This window comes from Zingiber officinale, chromosome 6B (assembly GCF_018446385.1).
Source record: "Zingiber officinale cultivar Zhangliang chromosome 6B, Zo_v1.1, whole genome shotgun sequence".
NCBI classification, from domain to species: Eukaryota; Viridiplantae; Streptophyta; class Magnoliopsida; order Zingiberales; family Zingiberaceae; genus Zingiber; species Zingiber officinale.
In genome coordinates, this window is record NC_055996.1 from 18,121,539 (window position 1) to 18,131,342 (window position 9,804).

At 41.9% G+C, this 9,804-nt stretch overlaps 1 pseudogene; it reads right to left on the bottom strand.

Moving 5' to 3' along the window:
• Nucleotides 1-9,371: 9,371 nt before the first annotated feature.
• LOC121993388 lies at nucleotides 9,372-9,457 on the bottom strand (annotated as a pseudogene).
• Between the last annotated feature and the right edge of the window lie 347 nt (nucleotides 9,458-9,804).

Genomic DNA, 9,804 nt, shown 5'->3' on the forward strand with positions numbered 1-9,804 from the left:
AACTTGTTACATTTTTGCAAGTGCATGGATATATTGTCAGTAATAAAAGATATCGAACCACAGGGACTGATTATAAGCACTAGCATTCGCTTACGTAGAATTAGCTAAACTATCGATTGTTAAAAATTTACTATCTAGAAAGAAAGAAGAAACTTAGAAGAAGGAAAAGAGAACTAGAGCAAGTGTTGAATATATCAGTTTGGGGAATATTCTAGTAGTTCAGTTTTATTGTGGTGTTTACTAATGTATCATGGTCTACCAATTTCTTACCTTCAATTAACATGCACTTCTAGGAAGTTAGATTTATTATCCCTAAGTATTTAATAGAGATGATTCCTATGAAATTCAGAAATAGTTAATCTCTGTCACTAGGGCACCTCGGTCATAGATCATAAGAATATATGTCTAGTAAATAACAGTAAAGACAAAGATAAAAATTATTTGTGGTTTCTTACTTCCTTATGGAGGAATTGCTTCTCCTTTCAAGAGAATGTCCTAGACGTCTATAAACGGGTTACCCCTGTCACTAGGGCCCCTTGGGTATACTGTCTAAGGCATTTCTTCTGCGAGATCAGTAATTTCTACACAAATATTTGATCTAACTGGCAAAACATCCCATTCACATTAGGACAAATAGATACAAAGCAAGTTAATATCATATAGATGGATAAAATGTGTAACCATGAGTTTTTATATCGTAACTATTGGACCCCGTGGTTGTTTTGATGTGATCAACCAAGTTTAGGTTAGGTCCTATTTGTCTGATCCCTGTGTCTAAGTGTGTAGGAGCTTAGGAGCGCAGGAAGTCGAGCAGAAGACGCAGCTAGCGAGAAGGACGGCACGGGAAGGGAGCCGACGGGCTCGGTGCGTCTGAAGGACGAGAGAGCTGCGGAAGAGTACACCGGTGGACGAGAAGAAAATGCACGACATTTGAGGGACGTAAAGTCGGGATGGAAGACTACTCAAGGAGAAGCCTGGGAATTGGGTTCGGGTGAGCTTTATTCCGATTGGCCGCAATCACCCAAGTGAGCAGAACTAGAGCAAGTCAACCGGGACGTTGACTTGGCAAGTGTTCGGTCGACCAAACGCTCTTATCGGTCGACCAAAACCCTACCATCAGAAAGCCAGCTGTTGGTGACACGTCAGAAGCCACGACAAGCAACCAGCCATTGGTGAAGTGATCGGTCGACCAAACCTTCTGATCGGTCGACCGAACCGAAGATAATCAGAGACTTGGTCGAGCGATTTGATCGGGTCAGATCGAGTAGAGACCATTTGATGATCAGTCGACCGAACAATGGGATCGGTCGACCGAACGCAGGCTCGATCCACACAGACTCCATCTGGACAGAAGGCTGATCAAGTACGCAGGTTCGGTTGACCGAACTTGGGGATCAGTCGACCGATCCCTCTCGAGTCAAATTCTGATCCCGAAGATCAGGTGAACTGGATAAGTCTTAGAACCCCTATATAAAGGGGTCTCGAACAGCTATTCAGGATCAACAAAAAATCAACTCTGTACTTTTATTCTTAGCAACTTCTGTGCTCTCAAAGTGTAAAAGGCTTCTCCACCTTCAGATAAGGAGACATTTCTAGTGCTCTTTCCAACCGTCTTGGATTAACAACCATCTCGGTTGTAACTAAGTTAAATAACTGAGTCGTCTCTCTTTTTGTTTCTGTTACTTAATTTAAATACTCCTGTTGCTTTTATTTTTGAGTTAAAGTTCTTTAAGGAGGGTATACTCTTTGATTGCAAGCAATTCACCCCCCTCTTGTCGGCCCCGCTGCACCAACAAGTGGTATAGAGCCCAACAGCCTCAGAATGACTGACAGCCGACTGAAGCATAAAGATCGAGACAATGGCCGGCGCGAACATTAATCCCCCAAAGTTCGACGGAGACTTCGCAACATGGAAGCGAAAAATGGAGGTATTCTTTAAAACTGAATTTGATAGACTTTTAATAATGAAGTATGGATATGCAGCGCCAAAAGACAAAGAAGAATGCAACTGGACGAAGAATGAGCAGGTCGATTGCGTAGCCAACGGAAAGGTGGAATTTCACCTGCTTAGTGTTCTACCGTCCAAGGAGGTAAGTCAGATCGGAAGCTACGACTCCGCCAAAGACCTCTGGGATAAATTCCTGGAGCTCCACGAGGGTATCTCAGATGCAAAGCTAGCAAGGCGCGACTGTTGGTGCAACCTTAGGTCAAGGTTGACCTGGTTGACCTGACTTGAGTTGACCTGACTCGAGTTGTATTTTGATGTTTGACGAGAATAGAAAAGTTCTATTCTGATGTTTGACGAGAGTAGAAAAGTTGTATTCTGATGTTTGACAGAATACAAACTTGGGAGATTATGGGTGCAATCTTTGGTCAAGGTTGACCTGGTTGACCCGAGGTGAGTCGACCTGATTCGGGAAATCCTGGTGAGTGAAGCCAAGTGAAAGTCCTGGTGAGTGAAGCCAGGCAAGGGAAAGTCCTGGTGAGTGAAGCCAGGCAGTCGGAAAGTTCTGGTGAGTGAAGCCAGGCAAGGGAAATCCAGATAGGTCAAGGTTGACCAGACATCTGGTGAAAAGTCCAAGCAGGGAGCTTGGCACGGGAAAAGACCAAGTATGGAGACTTGGCACGGAAAAGTCCAAGTATGGAGACTTGGCACGGAAAAGTCCAAGCAGGGAGCTTGGCACGGGGAAAAGTCCAAGTATGGAAATTTGGCATGGGAAGTCGGAGAGGGCTTGGGAGCTCGTTCTCCGAACTGTGGTCAGAGAGGGCTCGGTAGCTCGTTCTCTGGACCGGATGGAGTCGGAGAGGGCTCGGTAGCTCGTTCTCCGGACTAGGTCAGAGAGGGCTCGGTAGCTCGTTCTCAGGACCAGGTAGGGTTTAGGGCTGGGAGCTCTAAACTTGGATCGGTCTGGTGACCGATCCAGTGATACGCTGGTTGACTGATCTGTCTGGTGACCGATCAGTAACCAAACAGTGTGTTTCTGTGAATTACCTGATCGGCCTGGTGACCGATCAGTAATCATACAGAAGCGAAGAAGATTGGGAGAAGAAAGAGGGAGATCGGTCTGTGGACCGATCCACCTGAGTCCTGATCGGTCCACAGACCGATCAGAGAGTTGGGCAACTCTTTGTGAAGCGTGCTGATCGGTCTGGGGACCGATCAGCATAGGTCCTGATCGGTCCCCAAGACCGATCAGAGAAGGTCTGGACCGATCAGGGTGGAGCCTGATCGGTCCAGCTCTAGCCGTTGAGTCACAACGGCTAGATTTCTGCTGTGTCTTCTGCCCTCTTCACAGGTTCGCAGGTTCAGGGATATAAAGGGGTCGAGTGCCTCTACAGTAAAAAAATAAAAAGACTGCCTCTCTTTTCTTTCTGATTTTACTGCAATCAGAGCTTTGCTGAGCTCTCATTTTCCTGAAGCTTCGTGGAAGCTTCCTTCGGCTGGTTCCTGCTATTGTAGGTGTTTCGTGAAGTTGCTGCTTCATCCAGTCGACGAGAAGGCAAGCTGTGTTTTTACATTCTTACTGCCTTTGTATTGTGCTGTATCTTTGTACTCCTATCTTGCTGTTGCAAGAAGTTTGTGGCGAGGTTTCTCCACCCAGAAGGAGTTTCTATTAGCCGGTTTTCCGGGGTCTCATCCACCGACGGATTGATAGGCTTCGTCCACCTTACGGACACGCCGAGGAGTAGGAGTATCATCTCCGAACCTCGTTACATCATCGTATTTGAGGTTTGATCTTCTCCACTTTCGTTTCTACATTGTATTTCCGCTGCGCTAACCTAAATTGTAGGAAGAAACGATAATTTGTGGTCGGCTATTCACACCCCCCCTCTCTAGCCGCTATCCGAAGGTCCTAACAAGTGGTAACAGAGCGAGGTCGCTCTTCGTCGGATTAACACCCAGGGGAGTACGAGCTAGAGAATGGATCAACTTGGAGAAGACATCACGATTCCACCCTTCTACGATCGCGACGACTTCGCGTATTGGAAGGTAAGAATGAAGTATTTTCTTATGACTAACCTAGTGAATTGGAATTGTGTACGAGTAGGTTTTACTCCTCCGGTGGATAAAAAGGGAGAACCTCTCGAGAAGAAGAAGTGGACGAAGGAACAAATCCACCAATCCACAATCAACGACGAGGTAACGAAAATCCTTGAATTTTCATTACCTAATGATATCTTGTGTAAGATAGGTGGATACAATGATGCCAAGGAGTTGTGGAACAACTTGGCTAAGTTCCATGAGGAGAGCTCCAATTCAAGTCATGAAGAGGAGTCAAGTGAGCCAAGTAGCTCACATCATGGAGGTATGGAATTAGAAGTTGAGGGCTACTCAACATCTAAGGAAGAAGAGGAGAAGAGTTCTTCTTCAAGATTGGAGCAAGAAGAAGAAGCCTCTACCTCCGGAAGGGATGAAGAAGAGAGTTTATGTTCATCCTCAACCCTAGGTAACTCAAGCAACTTAATTTCAAGTAAATTACATATAATGTGCTTTGAGTGTAGGGAATATGGGCATTACAAGAGTAAATGTCCAAAGAGGATTAGGAAGACTCCACCGACGCCAAAGGTCAAGGAAGCCGGAGTCCCAATACGCAAGGGCAAGGAGCACGTGGTGTGCTTCCAATGCAAGCAAAGGGGACATTATAGGAGCCAATGTCCGAGGGGGAGGCAACCTCACAAGGACAAGAGACCAAGCACATCTATGGTGGGAGCTAAGGCAAACCCTAAGGTATCTTTTAAGGCACATTATTGCAATTCTAATAAGAAACATGCTAGTAGCTTTATTGTAATTGCCAATGATGATAAGCATGATAACCATAGAAACCGATACATGTGCTTAGGTGCCAAACATGTTAGTCTAGGTAAGGATAATACTAGAAATGCCAACCCTAGAATTAACTCATCTAAGGTTAAGGAAAACCTAGATAGGAATCCCAAAATAACTAGACATATGCCTAGGAATACCTCAAAGAAAAATGACAAATTAAAACTTGAGGTATTGGAGAAGGAAAATCAAGTCTTGAGGTCAAGACTTGACACCTTAGAAAAGACTCTTAAGAATTGGGAGAAGTCAACTCTAGGGTCTAAGGGTCAAAAGCAAAAGCCCAAGGACATGAGAGGTTTGAGTCACAAACCTAAGTCTCAAGTGGTCAAGCCCACTTACCATAATGTTCCATTCGATTATGGAACAAGACCTAAGGCTAGGAAGACTATCACCAAGGTCACAAGGGGAGTCACCCCTAGAGTTGATCTTAATGAGTCTCAAATGACCAAGGCTTTAAAGCCTAGGAGGGTCATTAGGAGGGTTGCTAGGGAAGTCATCCCTAGTGAATATTTAGTGAACCCAATGAGCTCAAATAGGTTTTGGGTTCCTTGGAGCGTGATTCCATCACGCTAGATGGGTTAGGGTGTGCCAACCTTAATTGGATAGGTAGTTAACCTAATCATGGCAAAAGGTGACATTTTAGGAAGTTTCAAGATATAACCAAGCCTTGAAAATGAAATTAAAAATTATTCCTAAGGTGATTAGGATGTGCCAACCACACTTGAAGAATTTTCTAGGGTCAATCTAATTGGCACATAGTGATCTAAAAATCTTTAGTATATGATTTTAGATCTATTACACTTAGGAATATAGAATTTATGGTAAAATGATCAAAATTATCAAAAAATGACAACTAAGGCTAGAATTAGGTATTTTCTATACCTTTATATGTTATTTGCCATATATTATTTGTCATATGTCATGTCATGACATCATATTTATTTTATTATCATTTGAAATGTCATGATAATGCTTAGGTTAGTTATATGTCATGCCTTATTTAAATTTCATACTTTATGACATGACATCATGACATTGGCACATGTTTTCACTTATGATATTACTTTATGCCATGTCATCATCTCTTGCATGTATGATCAATTAAATTGATTTAAGGATAAAAACACAACTTGATATGGAGATCAAATTGTTGTTTAGAAAATGCATGAGAACGTAGCTTAAGATGACCTAAACCCATATCTCACATCAAAATTGACTTGGATGTGTTTGATACACCCTAGATGTGTGTGAGATATTAGGATTATGAGTTAGGATCAAGGTGCATAGTTCTTGTACCTAGATGAGCCTAATTCGAAATTGAGGATCATAGGGAAAGCTTGCGTACAAGTCATGTACACTTAGCCCTAAGATTGTGGTCCTAAATTAAATGGTTTAAAATCATTTCAAAATTGATTTGAAAAACCTTGATGAAGCTTTTCTAGTGATAGCATTCATCATTGAGCAAGTTGATACAAAGATGGATTAACCTTGAGCTATTTCAAAGTCTTTCGAACTTTGTATCAAGATTTAAAAATGGAAGTTATTTTCATAGAAAACTATTTTTCCATGATAATATATGTTATGAGGAATGTATCCTCAAAATTTTATAATTTTTGAAATTTTCTATGATTTTTTAGGGGTTTCTGAATTTCGGGAGTAAAATCAGAAATCCCTATCAGAGATTTATGGACCGATCAGAGGGGATGCTGATCGGTCCAGGGAGGTCTGGATCGGTCACTGGACCGATCCAGGGAAGTCTGATCGGTCTGGTGACCGATCCAGTAAAGGGCTGAGCGTGCCAAAATGCTGATTTTTGACTGATTATCTGAAATTTCAGCTGGAAGTTGGTATATTAGATTTCTAAAGGATTGAAACTCTCCAAGACATTGTTGGTGCAATGGTCAAGGGGGAGTTGACCTTTAGGGGGAGTTTTACCTATTGGTCAAGCAGGAGTTGACTTTTAGGGGGAGTTTTTACTCGATTTCTGAGGATAAGTGATATGGGATTATCACTAAAGTTGATTATTGTCTTTAGTATCAAGGGGGAAATTAAGGGTTTCAATGAAAGGTATGGGACTTTCATTAGGAAAAAACTCTTAACCTTGATTCACTCTTTTTAATGTGTGTGATGTGCGTAGATTATATACTCTTTTATGCATGTTTTTACGCACATTTACATACTTTGAGCATGCTTGATCTATGCATTTTTATACTTCCAGCTTTCCTTTTAGCATATTTACTCTTTTGGTTTGGAGATCTGCTTTTTGTGCATTTTCTGTACACAGGAGTCGAAATTGGTGAAGATTATGAGTCCTCGGGCAAGCTTAGAAGGAATTGAAGGGAGAGAGAGCATCAGGCCGTGTACCACACACGGCCGTGTTGTTTTAACAGGAAGGGAAGAGGACATGGCTGTGTGAATCTCACACGGCCGTGTCTTGATTTGAAGAAATTAGAGCAGATGCCTTACATGGCCGTGTAGATCTACACGGCCGTGTGAGGTTTCCAGAGGCCAAGCAGGTGGTGGCCGTGTGCACCACATGGCCGTGTAGCATTTCCAGAGAGCAGAAGGGTCGTGGCCGTGTGCATCACACGACCGGGTAGCATTTCCAGAGAACAGAAGGGTCCTGGCCGTGTGAGTCACACGGCCGTGCAGCTTTGGCAGAGAAGGAACTGGACATGGCCGTGTGAATCTCACACGGCCGTGTCATGGGGCCGTGTGGCGCCCGATTTCCTGCTCTATTTAAACCCTCCTTCATGAATTGAAAAGGGATCTCCCCCCTTTGGGAGAAGGCAAGATTTGGTGGTATCCTCCCATTCTTGGGAGGATTTCTGGGCGATTCGAGGGGAGTTCTTGACGATTTCGACTCCGGAGCGAGGATTGGATCCGAAGACGAGGCTTCTTCGTAGATAAGTTTTCTCTTTTCCCCTTTTCTTGGTTTCTTTGATTGTGGATTTAAGAAATGCTTGTAATCTTTATTTCTTCGGGTATTCTTCCTCGATTCATGGAGTAGATCTTGTATTCTAGGATTAAGGGAGTATTTGTATGATGGATTGATGTAATCTCTTATGGATTTGCCATTTTCTTGTTTCAATGACATTGTCTTGCTTGTATCAATTAGATCTTGAATGATTAATGGTGATTTGTGCTTAATTCTCATTCTTGATTGATTATTTGGATTTCTTGTGGACTTTGTAAAGATAAACTCTCACTCGATCATCCGAGGGATCCACATGACAGGTGCAAGCCTGTATAAGGACGTTTGAGAGATAATCTTGAAGGGGAAATAGGAACATTTAAGAGAGTAGGATGGATCTTGTGCTTACTTTCTTGTATCCTGATAGATTAATAAGTTGTGGGCTTCTATGTTGATATCCGAGGAAGGCATAGTAATAGGTGCGCTTCTGTGTAAGGACAACGTAGGTTCACGTCTAATTGATCATATTTAGATACATTTCTCAGTCCTTAGCCGGTTATCTATTGCAAGAGAGAACCGGCAACTTTCTACAAGTGTTTGGCAACTGAGGGATAAGAATTGGTGAACCATTTACATTCGAGAAATCTTACAAAGAAACCGAAACTCCTAGAATCTCCCTTTATCATAACCCAAAACACTAAACTCTTGTTTGTTGATCTTTAATATTAGATTTGTTTACCTTCACTTTGCATTTGAAACAATTGGATAGTTGTTTAGCTAATTCGCATTGAGACATTTCTAGTGCTTATTCCAGTCCCTGTGGATACGATAATCTTTTATATTACTTGCGACATTTCCGTACACTTGCGGAGTGCAACAAGTTTTTGGCGTCATTACCGGGGACTGCACTATAACATTAGGAATTATCAATTGAGTTAGACTAAACATAACATTTGTTTTCCTTTCATATTGCATAGTTGTAACTAATCATTAGATTTCTGTTTTTACTTTCTTGTATAACTTTTACTTCTTGTTAATTCTTTTTGTACAAATTCAATTCTGCATTTTTGATTCTTTTATTTTTCTTTTTCTGTTGAATTGTCATTTGCTATCTTGTTCTTGTGTATGCGAAGATCTAACTTTGCAGGGGAATTCTTTCCTTTTGACCCTGAGATTGACAGAACTTTCCATAAAAGAAGAATTCTGCAAAGGCAAATTGAAGAACAGGAACATTTGAACATGGCGAATAGACCACTCAAGGATTATGCAGCACCTTATGCAAGAGGTTTTCGATCTAGTATTTCAAGACCTTCAGTGGAAGCTAATAACTTTGAGATCAAACCCGCAATTATATCTATGGTGCAGCAGAACCAATTTGGTGGAGGACCTCATGAAGACCCCAATCAACACTTAGAGGTCTTTTATGAAATATGTGGTACCATGAAAATGAATGGAGTTCCTTCAGAAGCAGTTAGATTATTATTATTTGGGTTTTCTTTAAGAGATAGGGCAAAGCAATGGCTGAATTCTTTGGCCCCTAATAGCATCACCACTTGGGAGCAGTGTGAGCAACAGTTTCTTGATAAATTCTATCCACCAAGCAAAACAGCTCATATGAGGAATTTAATTGCAAGCCTCAAGCAAACTGACTCAGAATCTCTTTTTGAAGCATGGGATAGATATAATAGTATGCTCAGACAATGCCCACATCATGGGTTGGAAAGATGGTTAGTGTTGCACACTTTTTATAATGGTATCAACTATCATACCAAAGTGTCCCTTGATTCAGCTGCTGGAGGGGCACTTATGAATAAAAGTTTAGATGAAGCTGAAGAAATTATTGACAGTGTAGCACGAAATCATCATCAATGGGCAAATGAAAGAAATGGTGGCTATTCTTCTGTAAACCCAACAATTAAAGCATCAGGGAAGTTTGATGTAGATGCAGTCACTCTTTTGTCTGCAAAATTGGATGCTCTTACAAAGAAATTTGAGAATATGGGGACTAGTGCTAATATGGTCAATGCTATTAGTACATCTTGTGAAGTATGTGGGAGTTCAGAGC